The following is a 15,313-nucleotide window of genomic DNA, read 5'->3' as shown; positions in this document are numbered from 1 at the left end:
AGGGAAAAACATCCAGCGCTTGAAAACTTAAGGAGAACTTAAGTTTAGTAAGTTACATAACCTAAAACGCGTGTGGAGAAAAGATTATTTAGTGAGACAATTTCTTCGAAGTATTGAAGCATTTGGGTTTGTAACTGTCCCAATTTCACAAAATATTTTCAACTATGACATCCTTCCAGAATTTGACAAAGTTAGTGGTGGAAAATTCATCCGAATTGGTACATGTAGTAACATTTTCAACGATTATAAATTTAGTACATCTCACTGACATGACCATAATAGGATACGAAAGAGTGAAAGAACTAGTGGCAAACGATTGGAAAAGGAGAAGGAAAAGTGACTTCTTTTGAAAAACTAGAAAGATTGAGGCCTATTATGCTTCTCGTCCACCACAAGTTGCATCTTGAGGTTTCCATCCTTGTTTGAAATTGTAGTGGACAAGTGCCACAAAATGAGGATCTTTTCTATGGGTACACTAGGCACCAAAACTATGTTATGCGATACTGTTTAGATACTCCCGGGAAGTGAGCTTGGAGGGTGATCTCAATACAGCCATAAAACAGTTATCAACATACAGCAACACACATAAAATTAGTAAGATCCAATTAATGTAACTCTCATCTTTTTTTTTTCTTGCTTTGCTTCTCAAATCGTCGGTCACCTTTTGACTCTTTAAGTAGAAATTTTCAATTCATTCCAGGCTCATGTTATCATTATTTATCTATTTCCTATGGGTAAAGTGTCCAAAAAGTCCTACACTTATTACATTGATGTCAATTTAGTCATAAATCTTTTAATTGTGTCAATTTAATCTTAAACATTTTGCACTTGTGCCAATTATGTTTATCCTATCAATGTTGACTGAAAATCGCTCATGTGGACGTTGATATTTTTTTAAATTATTTCATTTTTTCTTTTTTATTTTGTTGAGGGCTAGCAAGGGGGCCCCCAACCGAGAGCCGAGGACCCTCACTAGCATTTGGTGAGGGTGCCGCAGCCCTTACCGGAACCGGGTAAGGGCTCGCAACCCTCATCCGGTTGCCGCCGCAGGTAGCGACCCCTTCTCCTAGTGCCTATGAGGGTCTCCCGCACTCACCTAGGGCGGGTAGGAGTCGGCTGGAGATCTTTGTCGGCCCTTAACTAAAAGAAAGTAAAGGAAAGAAAACGAAACAACCAAAAAAATTATAAAAAAAATTTAAAAATAGGTAAAAATGTCTAAGTCAGGGGCCATGCCACATAGGATGATCGGTGTCCACATCATTGATTTTCGGCCAAAATTGGCTGGATAGACTCAATTACTGCAAATGCAAAAGGTTTAGGACTAAATTGATATAATTGAAAGGTTTAGGATTGAATGGCACCAATGCAAGAGGTTTAGTACTTTTTTGACACATTTCCATATATATATTTTATGTTTTCCCTTGCACTTGTGACATCAGATCATGCAGCTTAGCTTAGAGTCTAAGAGCACAAGTCCTCAATCTAGCAATTCTTGCCATCACACCGGCCGCTTGAATTTGTGCATGGGCAGTGCACTCCTTATGGATTCATCACAAAACATGATCATGAAAACAAAGAAGTAGCAACTCTTGGGCATTTAGACAAATGGTGACCGGTGAAGATAAGGAGCTATCCACAAAAGGATGTGGCGTTCTACTATATCCCATTATTTTATCTCTGTTTAATTTATTTATTATTTTCTACCAACCTTTATTCTTTATTTGCAAAAACGTTAATAGCTAGCATAATATAATAGGCATGACAACTTTCAAGATATTTATAAACATACTTAGTTTTACATATTTACTTAAAGTATATCTTACAATACTCACTAACCTTCCTTACTATGTACAATCGAAATTTGGAAGGTTACCCTTGACTATGACTACTCTATCTCTCCATACTCTTACTAAACTGTTAGGACCTCTTTCTCATCCCGACTCGGGTACTCTCCTAAGGCGTCACTTCGCCGTGGAAACCTAACGGTCCATCGAAATTACGCAGAGGACTCATAAGCATTCTTCCACCTACTTTTCGATTTCAATTTCTACATTCATGACTTCTTGCTGGCAATATTCCATGTGAGTCCGATATCCAAATAGCGGGGCACGAAGTGGATCCATCTTAATTTTGTAAAAATAAAGGGATGAGTGAATAGCCTAGTAAATGAAGTTACTAGGCCAATGTAGGAATGTCGGCTTTATACTCAACAAAGCTATCTTGTGATGCATTGTGAAATGAGCATGAATCTTCATTTGCAAACCATCAAATGTGTAGAATCCACCGCATAACTTTTGTTCAAATGCCATGAAACACATCAATTCATTCATTTCACATCAAACAACCACTCTTGGCTCATCAATTTGCTCCTATCCGAGCTATAAACATTTGCCAATCCAGGCCATAGTTAGTAAGTCATATCCCGGGAATGATCACTTGTGGGTTCAATGTTACCTAACGGTACGTCTCACATAATCACTTTCGTGGGAACGACAACTCAATGTACCTACAACATGAACCCTTGAGACTTTAAGGGAATGTTACCTATACGGGTCATATATCATTCCTCGAATGATCTGCATAGACATATTCTTGCAGGCACATGAATCAAATCATTTTAATGGAAGAAAATATTGTTGTGTCATAATTCAAATCATTATAATGCAAGAAAATATCGTCACGGCTTAGTATAATAACATTCGTATCACACATAAAATGCACATAATTTATGTTAATCTACTGTAATACTTTGTTTAAGTAACAAACAAATGTTACCCCGTTAGATTTAGTAATCTCATTTACCCGATATCCGAGAGGTGGCGTGACAACGGCGGTGTGAGGCGGCCAAAGAGGCATGGGGGAGAGATAGAGAGAGATTGGCATGAGAGAGAGCACATGAGAGAGAGGATTAGTGGTTATGGAAATTGAAGAAACCGCACCCCTATTTATAGTAGTTTTTCAAAAAAATTTCCCAAATTTCTTCATTAATGAATGTGCTCCTTAAGTTTTTCCGCAAATGTGAATGCATTTATAACATCTTGACTTTGTCAATCTTTTAGTGTGAACTCATTTATAGTTTCTTGACTTATTAGTGAAAGTGACATAGATCTTCTCCTAATATTAAATGCTTGAACAACTTGCTCGTTAAGTTTTTCTACAAACATTAATGAATTTATATCATATTGACTTTGTCAATCTTTTAGTATGAACTCATTGTTAACACCCGATTTTTAATCAAGCATTTCTTAGTTTTATTTCACAAAAATTTACAAAAATTCATAAAAAGTCAAAAAATTGAAAAATCAAGTTTGGTAGCCTTGGCCAAGCATAAGGAACCATTTTTGAACAAAAAATAATTTTTCATATTTTTCGCTTTTTTTAATTTTTTTGGAAATAGAAAAATACAAGAAAATTCATAAAAAATACTTCCCGAGGTCACAAAAATACAGAAATATGTTCCATATTTTTCTTTTAATTCTCCTTTCATATGGACCTTAAGAAAAATTGAATTCAATTTTAGGTGTTTCTTCACAACACCAAGGGTTGAATTTGCCAAAAAAAAATCCTATTTGAGTCTTTTTATTTGCAAATTTTGCACATTTTGAGTCAAGACATTCAATTTTAGTCCTCTGCAACTTCAATTTGATTAATTTCGCCCTTAATTGCATGAATTGCCCGGATTGGGCAAAATACCTAAGTTTTTTTTTGCAATTTAGTCTCCGGGATTTTTTAATTTTTTAAATTACTTTTAATCCAGGGACTTTCATGACAAAATTGGACTACCCCTTAAGGTTTTCATATGTTAGGAATCGATTGGCAGGGGTAATTTGATCCAATTTGGTCATTTGGGTGTCCAATTGAGCTTTTCCTCGATTTGCAATTTTAGAAAAATTTGGGGTTTTTATAGAAATTGATGAAAACTTTTGGATAAAATCACATTTCTGGATAATATTTAGCCCCCTAAGTTCAATTTTGAGGTTTAATTGTAAACATTCCCCACAGATTTTGATTAATTTTGAAAATTGTAAATCGAACCGGTTCGAGATCGGTCTAACCGCCGGTCTGACTAGTTGAACCGGTCTAGAATAGTGTCGTCTTCCCCAGAACTCTCGCGCCAATTTTGCGGGTTGATGATCGAGATTCAACGACCAAATTGACAAACCAATCGATGATAATTGAACAAACTACCCTAGGCATTTTGTTCCTCGGATCAATATGCGTCGATTGAGCCCGATCTCAAGACCAATGGTCGCCGGAGGAGCGCCGGCGAAGCGATTAAAGCTCCAACAATCCAAAAGTCAACATTTTCATAGAATTGACCAAACGACGTCCAATTCGCCCACGTTGGAGCATGAGATAGGTTGGATGGAATTCCTCATCGTCGCCGTCGCCGTTTGCACATCTTCGTACACTTAGGCACGTGCGAAGGAAGGCCGGCGAAGCTCTCCCGTGCGCCCCAAGTTTTGAAAAGTTGATATAAAAGCGGAGAAGCTTCGCGAACGAAAGGGGGGCTCATTCATGCTCGTTTGTGATAACATAATAGAGAGAGAGAGAGAGAGAGAGAGAGAGAGAGAGAGAGAGAGAGAAGCACTCGCGCGACTCCATTGTCGAAGCTTCACACCGAAGCTTCGCGACTTCAGCCCGGCCAATCCAGGCTAAATCGAGGCGTCGGATCATCACCGGAAGCTCGCCCGAGCTAGGAGGAAGCAATCGCACCAGCTCAATTGACTAGAGACCTCCACAATCGGTGAATCGATCTCGCAAACTATACTCTGCACGTTCATGGCATCACACTATTATAGGCATAATCGGTTGAATTAGTGTGTGCGTTTTGATCCTTGAACATCGCTGACCATCTCTACATCTTTGTTTTGCTTCGATTTTGCATAAAAACCTCCAACCGAGTCCGTGAACTTCAACCTCCATTGCCGGTCATTGTCGAAGCTTGTCTATGAAATCCTAGACCAAACTAGGTCAATCGGACCTGCATGTAAGGTTTCTAAACTTCATTCGAGTGATTATTGTGATTGAATCAACCCGTTGTGCTCTGAATCGCGCGATTGAGTTCTGTGACTTCGATATCGTGCATAGTTCATTGCCCTGGATTCTATCAATGAAATGCTTTGATTTTTGAGTATGTTAATCTAGAGTGTTAGACGAGTCGATCGGTGCTGGTTTTGTGTCATTCCGTCGAGATCTCGCCGGAGAATTGTCGGCCGTTGGTTGTGTCGTTGTCGCGAGGAAGAAGACGAAGCTAACGTGACAGGGTCAACGGGTCGGTGTACGAGATAGCGGGCTGTGATTGGTCCAGCCCGGAGTCGAGTCGGCTCGTCCGTTGAACGAGCCGGCCGAGTCAGATTGGATCGACGGTCGAAATAATTAGGTTACTTCAATTCTCGACCGTCCGATTAGATTTTCGAAAATTCGTTTATTAGTTAAGAAATAAATAATGTTGAAACGGTGTCGTTTTGTATAAGTAGTGAGTGACGTCGTTTGGGGTAGAGACTTGATGCATCGTCGTTTCGGGCCTAGGTGAGCGAATGGTCCATATTAGATCTAGGTTTAAATTGCGGCCCTTTATCCGGTGGTAATGCGGCGTCGTTTTACGCGTAGGGCGGGTGTGATCCGGTGTGGTGAGGCATACGTAGGCGCGAATGAGTGAACGGCCGAGATCTATTCTAAGATTAATCGTGACCGTCCATTTAATTTTTGTATTTTCGGATATTAGGAAAATAGTTTTAAAAAAATCAAAAAATTAGAATAAATAGGATACGGTGTCGTTTTAGTGTCGAGCGAGTCAGAGTCGGGTCGTGGTCCGGTTGACCGGGCATTGACCGGGCCGGCCCGATTCGAAAAATTAATAAAAAATTCATAAAATTTTCTAAAAATCCAAAAATCAATAAAAATTCATAAATATTCCCAAATTTTTCCAAATTTTTTTAAAAAATGTCTAGGTCGATTCGGGACTCTTATAGTCTGGATCAAATTTTTTTGAAGTCCCAAGGGTCGATTTACATCTATCCGAAAAATTATATTTTTTTTTTTTTTTTATTTTTTTTTTGGGTAAGGTAAGTATGTATTGATCATCCAAAAAGCTAGGTACAAAGGAGCCGGACACAAAGACACCATGAACTCAAGATGGCACAGAATGTGGCATAGGGAGTTCATGGGTGAAGCGGCTGCAAAAAACAACAACAGACAGAACGGAACAAAGGCAAACAAGCCAAAATAAGAAGGCCAAACAACCGGCCAAAAGCTAAGGGGCAAACAAGCAAAGAAGCACAGGCCAAACAACCGGCCAGAAAGTAAAGCAGACAAATGGCCAAAGACTAGCAGGGGATAGCAAATTAGAGAGAAGACCTAATCGTACATCCATAGCGTGGGGACAGCAAAGGCAACATCCATGAACCAGCGTGTAGGCATGTAGTAGTTGCAGCAGCTACACCCGATGTGAATGCTCATTAAAGATAGAAGCCGAAAGTCCCCGGTTGGTTTGAATGCGTACATTACGCGAATGATCTCGAATATGGCCCAAAGATAAAGCTTTATCCTTGATGAGTTTGGTGAGGTGGGACAGCATCGCGAGCAGAAAAAGCTGCTTATTGCGGAACAGTATATCATTCCGTGTAGTCCATATAATGTGGCATAGTGCACCAAGGGAAAATCTCGCGATCCTATGAGAGAAGGAAGATGCACCCAAGTGTGTCTTTGCCCATCTAATAAACCCGTCCCATGGTCGATTCCGCCAATGTAAGAGACAGTTGGAAGCCCAAGTGGAGGCTAGTTGACCGGTGATAGAGCATCCAAAGAAGAGATGATCCACAGAGTCCGGTGTACTATGGCAAAAAGCACAAGAGCCATCATCTATCCTACGATGTTGAAGAAGTAAGGTTTGGGTAGGAAGACGATTGTGGGATGCTAGCCACATAATAAAAGTGTGTCTTGGAGCGAAAGCCTTATCCCATATAAAAGAGTGCCAATGGACAGCTTGGCCTCTCGGCCTAATAATGTCCCAAGCCGAAGAGACAGAGAAGCGACCGGAAGCTTGACCACTCCAATAGAACCTGTCATCCATACTTTCCACTAAAGATGGTGGCGGATCCAACCAAGGCTGCATAGTAGTAAGTAAGGGAGATGGTGGGAAATCGGAGGAGAAGAAATCCCGTACAGAGATTGTGCGAGGGATCCCAGCTCTATATATTTCCCCTGGAGTAAAGAACTTGTAAAGCGGGCCTTTAACATGCCGGTGATCAAACCGGAAGGATGTTGAGACTCCATTTCCCAACTTCCACTTGAAATGGTCAGAGAAGTCTTGGCGAAGGTCCAGGATTTTCTTCCAAGACCAAGAACAAATCGTCGGTCTAGTGACAATCCGGAAGTTGGATTTCCGTAGGAAATTGGAATGAATCCACTTACACCAAAGAGATTCCTTATCGTCGAAGAGAGACCAAATATGTTTTAGCATCAAGGCCTTGTTACAATCCCCAAGCCTACGAATCCCCAGGCCACCTTCCTTTTTAGGGCAACATATATTTGCCCAGGAGACTTTGGCCCCTCCAACCCCAAGATCGGGGCCCTTCCATAGAAATTGGTGTAGGATAACCTCAATGTTCTTCAAAACTGATTTCGGGAGGGAGAATACGGTACCCCAATAAACATGGATGGAATGGAGCACCGATTTCAATAGTTGTAGACGGCCGGCATAAGATAAGTAGCGCCGAGCCCACGAACGTGCTCTGGCCGTAATAGCGTTAACTAGGACATTACAGTCATTCTTGCTAAGCCTGGATGAAATTACCGGGACTCCCGGGTAGCGGAAGGGTAGTTTCCCTTGTTGAAAGTTCAGCACATGCTGAATTTGTGTAAGCGTGGTCGGGTGCCCACCAGAAGCATAGAACTCGCTCTTGTTTGGGTTTGGAATGAGGCCCGACCAATCGGAGAACAAGTCCAAACCATTCTTAAGAAGCTCGATAGATGGCAAATGGCCTTCCAAAAATAGTAAGACATCGTCGGCAAAAAATAGATGGGAGAGCCTAAGATGTTTGCACCTCCAATAAGGTTTAAATCCGGGGCTTGAAGATTTGTCGAGTAAAATTCCGGAAAGCACTTCCATAATCAATGTAAAGAGGTAGGGAGAGAGGGGATCGCCTTGTCCGATACCTCTTTGCTGGGAAAGAACCCATGTAACTCCCCGTTAATCGCGACCGAGAATTTTGGCGTAGTAACACACTCCATGATCGAGCCAACAAGATAGTTAGGGAACCGGAAGGCTTGAAGGACTAGCCTAAGGAACTCCCAACCGACAGTGTCATATGCTTTTGAGAAATCAACCTTGATAGCACATCTAGAGCTATATCGAGGATGGTGGAAGTTCGCAAAAAGTTCTTGGGCAATCAAGATATTGTCGCTGATTCTCCTCCCTTTAACAAAGGCTGTCTGCGAATGGGAAATGATCGATGGCAAGATGGAAGCCACTCTATTGGCCAAGAGCTTAGTGATGCATTTATATACTGTGTTACAACATGCTATGGGCCTAAAATCATTCATTGCCAAAGCATTGGGTGACTTTGGGACAAGCGATAAAATGGTTGCATTTAGTTCCTTGAGTAGCCGGCCACTAACAAAGAAGTCCATGACTGCGGAGACGATGGAAGGGCCAATGATATCCCAAGCCGATATAAAGAATTCCGCATTGAAGCCGTCGGGGCCCGGTGCTTTACCTTTAGGTAAAGAGAGAAAGGTTGCACGAATCTCCTCCTCGGTGAATGGTCTTGAGAGAGACTCCACCCGATCGTCCGAGAGGGTGTGGGAGATAAAGCCCCCGATCTCAGCAACACATGGCCGAGTAGTAGCCGCTTCTGAGTTGAGAAGTGTCTCATAGTGGCTAACAATTCGGGCCTTCACTAGATTCGGTTCCGTAAGAGTTGAGCCATCGGATCCGATTACTGAAAGAATGCGGTTATGCGATCTTCTCTTGTTGACAAAGTGGTGAAAGTATTTAGTGTTCAAGTCTCCCTCTTCGAGCCACTTGATTCTTGACTTTTGTTTGAAGAAAGACTCCTCTTGTAGTCTAAGAGTCGCAAAAGTCTGTATATGTTCTCGCTCTCGGTCTACTAAAGCCTCATTCATGGGGTCATGTTCCAATGCCTCTTGGATCAATGATAATTCAATCCTGGCTTGTTCCGTGCGTTCCGAGATATCGGAGAAGGAACTCTTATTGAGTCGCTTGAGCCGCCATTTGAGTAATTTCAGTTTAGCACATATCACGAACATCGGGGTGCCGAGAAAGGGGGTAGCCCAAACCTGTGAGACTATCTCCTTGAAGGAGGGGTGAGTGGACCAAAAGTTAAAAAACTTGAATGGTTTCTTGGATTGAGCAGGGGGCAGAATTTTCACTACCACGGGAGTGTGGTCGGATATCCTCGGGGCCAAAAAAGTAGCTTCAGAGAAGGAGAAAACCCGGGTCCAGTGTTCATTTACAAGGACACGGTTAATCTTCCGTTGCTTGCGGTATGGACCAGAGGAAGTAGACCAAGTAAACCTGTGACCTACATATCCGAGGTCCTCCAAACCCGACCGGGATAAGCATTCCCCAAAGTCATCAAAAGATGGAATCCAACTACTTGAACCTCCCACTCTATCCGTATGATCGCGGATCGCGTTAAAGTCACCAGCAACTACCCACGGGTCCTCACATGCACCGAGCCAGAGTAGATCGGACCAAAGAGAGTGTCGGGCTATAAATGTGTGGCCTCCATATGCAACCGATAATAAGCATGAGCGGTTGAAGGCACTCAACGAAAGACGCACATGAATCGGTTGGTCGGAAGTGGAAAGAACCGTTAGACCAACCATTTGAGGGTCCCACCCTACCCAAATTCTTCCAAGGGGGGAGTATTCATAATTGGCCACCCAACTCCAACCCGGTATTAGGGTACGAGATATGTTAGCAAAAGTGGATGCTTTGACTTTTGTCTCCAAAATTCCAATGCAAGCAAGACGATGGTTCCGGACAAAGGATCGAGTTTCAGCTTGACGTAGGGGGTGAACAAGACCCCCGATATTCCACACGCCAAAAAACATATTTACAGAATGTAGAGGGGGGGTTACCATTTCTTCTTATTCGGCCTCCTCTTGGGTTTTCGGGAGTTGGCCATCGAAGAAGTGGGTATGTTGTCACCATCTTGGATATTGTCATCGTCTTTTGATTGCTGCTGGAGGGCCTCCTCCAAGGCTTCAGCCATTGGTATAACTTCTTGTGTTTTTGGGAGGGCAAACTCCATAGCTCTTGATTTAGTGTGCGGCGGTGATAAGAGGGGGAAATCCTCGTCGACATCACTTGCCAATTTGTTCTCCGAAGTCTCTTCTTTATCCCAAGTAGAGTAGACAGAGGAAGTCCGAGGAGAGGAGGTGGAGGGGCTCCTGCTCCGATTAGTAATGGTGTCGGGCATGGGGGACTGTGGTTTTCCGAGAGAATCGATCCGAGTGAGCTGCAAGACATTCTTGGGATGAGTTGCTGTATTCCCAGATTTGTCCCGTGCATCCAGATCTGTCCGAGGGTGTGTAGAGGCATCCAAAGCTGCTTGGAGGAACTGGGTAGTGGCCGGGTGGTCCAACCGTAAGAGTAAGGCTAGTGCAGCAGCCATACAAGAGGGCTGTGAAGCAGAGCCATCGAGTAGCACAAGGCGGGCTGCGGTATTTTCTTGAGGTGCAATAAGAGAGGAGGGAAGGGTGGCACCTTGATGCAACTTGTCGGAGGGGGTGTTTGTGATCATCTTAGCTACGGGAGGATTACCGTGATCGAGTGGCTGCAGCGCTCCTTTGACCTGGATGATGGCGAGGGCGGTTACGTAGCCACGCCTAAAGGGGAGTTTTCTTCATCAGCAACGAGCACCCGCTGTGTGATAGGAGGCACTTGGGATTCCTCAACATCGGTACCAAAGTGTAGGGGCATCAGCTGTTACGTAGGTGTTGGCACAACATTGGTTCCCGGCAAAAAGGCCGTGAGTTCTTGTGCTTGACCCTCACATTGTGGATGAGTAGGTTGATGGAGCCGATCGGACCCTACTGCTGGGCGCCTTCTACCTCGCCCTTTGACTTGTTTCCAGGTACCTTCGGGTTGTTGGTTGCTACCCGAAGGCTTGGGAAGGGAGGCTAGGGGGGATTTTGCACATGGATATGCAGCTGAGCCCATTTTGTGGCCAAACACACCACAAGTAAGGCAAGACAGCGGCTTCCATTCGTATTCGACACCAATGATGAGCAACTCACCTTTCCAACGAACTTTGATCTCTTCAAGGAGAGGATGAGTTGCCTTAATCTCAACACAAACACGGGCGTATGAGATTCTTCTCATTGAGTCCGTTTGTTCATCAACATAAAGTGCCTTGCCAATTACACTTGCAATATAGCCTAAACCAGATGGAGACCATAGAGAAAAAGGCATGCCCCGCAACTTTAACCAGATAGGGAAAGTTTGTTGGAGTCCCTTAATGAGTTTCAAGTCGGAGTGCCATTGTTGTAACAACATCGTGCTATTAAAGATGGAGATGGGTCCCTTCTCCAAGACTCTTCTTCTAAACGATTCATCCGGGATGTTGAAGAAGTAAATTCCATCATCATGAAGGTGCACATCAACAAGGAATTCCCCCCAAGCCTTTCTAACCGCCTCTTCAGTGGCTTTGAAGTGTATCTTCCTACCAATATAATGTCCAACGATGCAGTTTTTCCACATCGGATGTTGCTCCGCCTCAACCTCCGGAGGAATGTCTACAATGAGGTCTCCATCAACCATGGTTTGCGGAACATGTTTAAGGTTGTAGCCCGTGGAAACCACCTTAGCAACATTAGCCCGGGTTCTTGGTTTCTGGTGTACCGAAGGAGTAGTCCTTGGTCGACTTTTGCTTCTGTTAGTACCAGCCACGGAGGTGGAAGGACCCTTGTCTTCGGGACCACCAGCACTAGGGTTAACCATACGCAAGGGGGGTCTAGAGGGATTCTTGGTTTCCCCTGCGTTTCGGCTCCCCGCCTCTACTGCGACTCCTTCTTGGGTCACGGGCAGCGGGATCTCCCAACTTAGGTGGGTTAACACTACCAACGGGAACTAAAGCAACAGACTTGCCCTTATTTGAAACCGAATCAATGGCAGCAGAGCCACCCATCTGCTGTGCAGGGGTTAGGCGAGGTTGGGGTTCGGGGAGGCGGGAGGGGATAGGCTCTTGTAAGGATGGGGAGTGGATGGTGTTGTGAGTGGGGGGGTGCGGATCAGCCATTTCAACTGGAATTGCAGCTTAGAAAATGCCGCCCAGAAGCATGACGGAAGAGTAAAGCAACCAACAGAACTCTCCACCACAGAAGCAATACTCCAAATACGGATCGACGACAGACAATGTAGTAATCAACAGCACAGAGAAGCATGTAGCAGCGGGGCAATAGTGACGGATAATGCGGTCTTACCGGTGCGCAACGGGTATACGATTGTCCCGGATGCGAGTGGAACCGGATCTGCGGGACACACTTGCGCACACCGAAGATTCGGCGTAGAGGAGATGGCGACAACACGACCCTCGGTTGGAATGGGTGAGGGACGTTTGCGGGTCCGATTGATGTGTGAGAGGCCACAAGCGCCGGCTAGAGTAACCGGAAACCGCAACACTTCGACGGGTCTTTACCACTCGAGTGAGGACAGTAGGGAGCACGAGAGGGATCGCCGTTTAGAGGGTTCGGAGTGTAGAGAGAGCCGATCAAAACCCCCCAAACAACCGCCGCAAACGCCGCCGGGAATGGCCGGAAACACTAGGTTTCCGGCGGATGAATAGTGAACGCGGGGGCATCAGGCGAGAGCATCCTACTGGTGGTCAATCTTTGATAAAAAATAATCTTCAATTTCTTCTCTATCCGAAAAATTATTGATTTTCAAAAAATAAATAAAAATCCCAAAAAAATTAGAAAAATTCCCAAAAAATTCTAAAAATCACAAAATAATGGGAAATAGCTACATTCAACTGGCTCGACCCTATTCTGTGATTTTTGGGTCCCGAACCCTCAAAATGACCGTTTTACCCTTACGGGCCTTTGACCTCAAAAATTTCCCGAACCATCCCGAAACTCAAATAGATTTTTCTCTAGGTCGATAGGGCCATATTATACATGTCATGCTTTGATTGATTGGGTGATTTGATTAAGATTATCTTGATTGGGCCTTTATATTCTTGATTTTGACTGATAGGATAGTGAATTCTCATCCGTATGATACCCTAGATCGTTAGAGCCTACCTCGCGCTAAATTTCACCTGCATGAATTTCTAGGTTAGAAAAACACTCAACTTCGATAACCGAAAGGGCGTGGATGTAAATCTCGGCATAACCAAGTCCCCGGACCCACTTCTTTGATTTTCGTAGAATCGAGCGGTTTCTCCCGACTGTTCGATAGGGTTCCCGATTATACCCTCCAAAAATTGATCGGTGGCGACTCCATATGCATGTACACCACCGTGCACATGTCACTCGACCACACTAAGGTCAATCCCAATATAAAAAAATAATAATATCTTTCACATCGCGATTCGAGTAATGGGTCTCGGGAGGGACTCGCGCGCCAAGATCCACTGTCAACTAGGTCGGAAGCGCGGCTCGTTAACCTCACTTGCTCCTGCAATCTCCGCCGGACGGGAGAGGGTCGCGACGGACTAGCAACTACGCTAGGGACGTTTTTTGCAAAATCATTAAGAGGACTTAAGCCGATGAAAAAGTTGAGTGTTTTTATAACCTTGTTTTCTGCAGATGCTCTTGAAGGCGAGGTACGTACACTAACAAAAAAGTGTCAAATGTTGATGCAGATGGGAGTTATAAGGGGTGGTGTCTTTGCTAACCTATTTTGTACAGATATGGTGTTTCGGGTTTTGTGTGTTTATTTATGCATGTATTGAAGCGGTGTTTGATATAAACTGCTGTGCATGCTTTGCATATTCCGAGGATCATGACACTTCACACACAAGCGCCTAAACCTAAGCCGCGAATCACCCTTTTAGGTCACCTTAGATAGGGATTGGTATGCAAAGCTCCCGTGTTCGATTGCACCGGGATTGACCATATTTAATCCCGCTCGCTATGCCAGGTTGATGATCCTACCCACTTATTGTTTGATTGCGCTTGTGGGCGGCTTATCAATTCCTATAGCGGGAGCCTTTTTAGGTCCATACCTGAGCCTTTTTAATTTCTTTAGAGTTAAACATCACTTGTCTCATGCGTATGTGAATGGAAGGTTGGTATACCTAAAATCAAAAACCAAAAAAAGTAACATCGGTTGGTAAGGCTTTTCCCCTTTTAATTTGGACTTGTAAATTTAAATTACGCATAGCATGCATTTTCATGAACATATCATGGAAAATTGTAAGATCGTTTAAGTGATTGGGGTTGAAGGTCATTTTTTAGATTAGATGATGCCTTAAGGTCGGACCAACGTCCCTAATATGCTCGCATGGGAGCGAAGGATCATTCGGTGCAAGGATCGAGAGCCCGACTCATTCCAAGTCTTCAGATTTGTCCAAGGGAGGGAACTCAATGGACGCAACCGCATCCGTGGTGAAAACTGTTACTATACAAGTTGCGCACGACATTTAGAGCTCAAACGGGGAAAAGAAAGGATTCGAGAGCTATACGCGAAATTGATTAGGCGACCTCGCGCAATCAAGACGTCCCCGGATCACTCTCCAATCAAGAAAAGGGAAATTGTCGCCATATCCTCCGATGATGAAGAAGATGTTAATCCTCCCGAGTTGGTAGAGATATCGTTAGATGAGGACGTCCCTTCGACTAGTTAGTTTTAGTTGGACTTTGGGGCATTTTTTTTAGGGTTTATTGCATTTCCTCCGGCTTGTCTTTGTATTTTCCTTCGACATGTATTGGTCGAACATCTTTGAATTTAACCGTATTAGGATTGTGAATTCTATGAGTTATCAAGTTCAAGATTGTAATAGTGACTTTCTCCCCCGATTACACTTAAACGATCCTAATTAATTACATGACATCTTTAGGTGGGATTTGGTCCATAACTACCTCATTTGGTTTATTCTAGTCAAATGGGAGTAGTTGACCCCGTTTTACTAAAGGATAAAATGGAATTTGATTAGTGCATTTGCATCACATTTCATACGTATCCATCATAATCCATAGTAATTGACATTAGAATCATCATTTTACATGTTTTAGATTATGGGGAATGGAGATATCAAAGTCATCCCGATGCCGCGCAAAGAGCTTTCTCAATGGTGGGACCGTCTCAACCCGATCAATAAGGCGTACGTTGAAGGAC

The sequence above is a fragment of the Rhodamnia argentea genome, chromosome 5 (genome assembly GCF_020921035.1).
Source record: "Rhodamnia argentea isolate NSW1041297 chromosome 5, ASM2092103v1, whole genome shotgun sequence".
NCBI classification, from domain to species: domain Eukaryota; kingdom Viridiplantae; phylum Streptophyta; class Magnoliopsida; order Myrtales; family Myrtaceae; genus Rhodamnia; species Rhodamnia argentea.
This window is presented reverse-complemented; position numbering follows the sequence as displayed.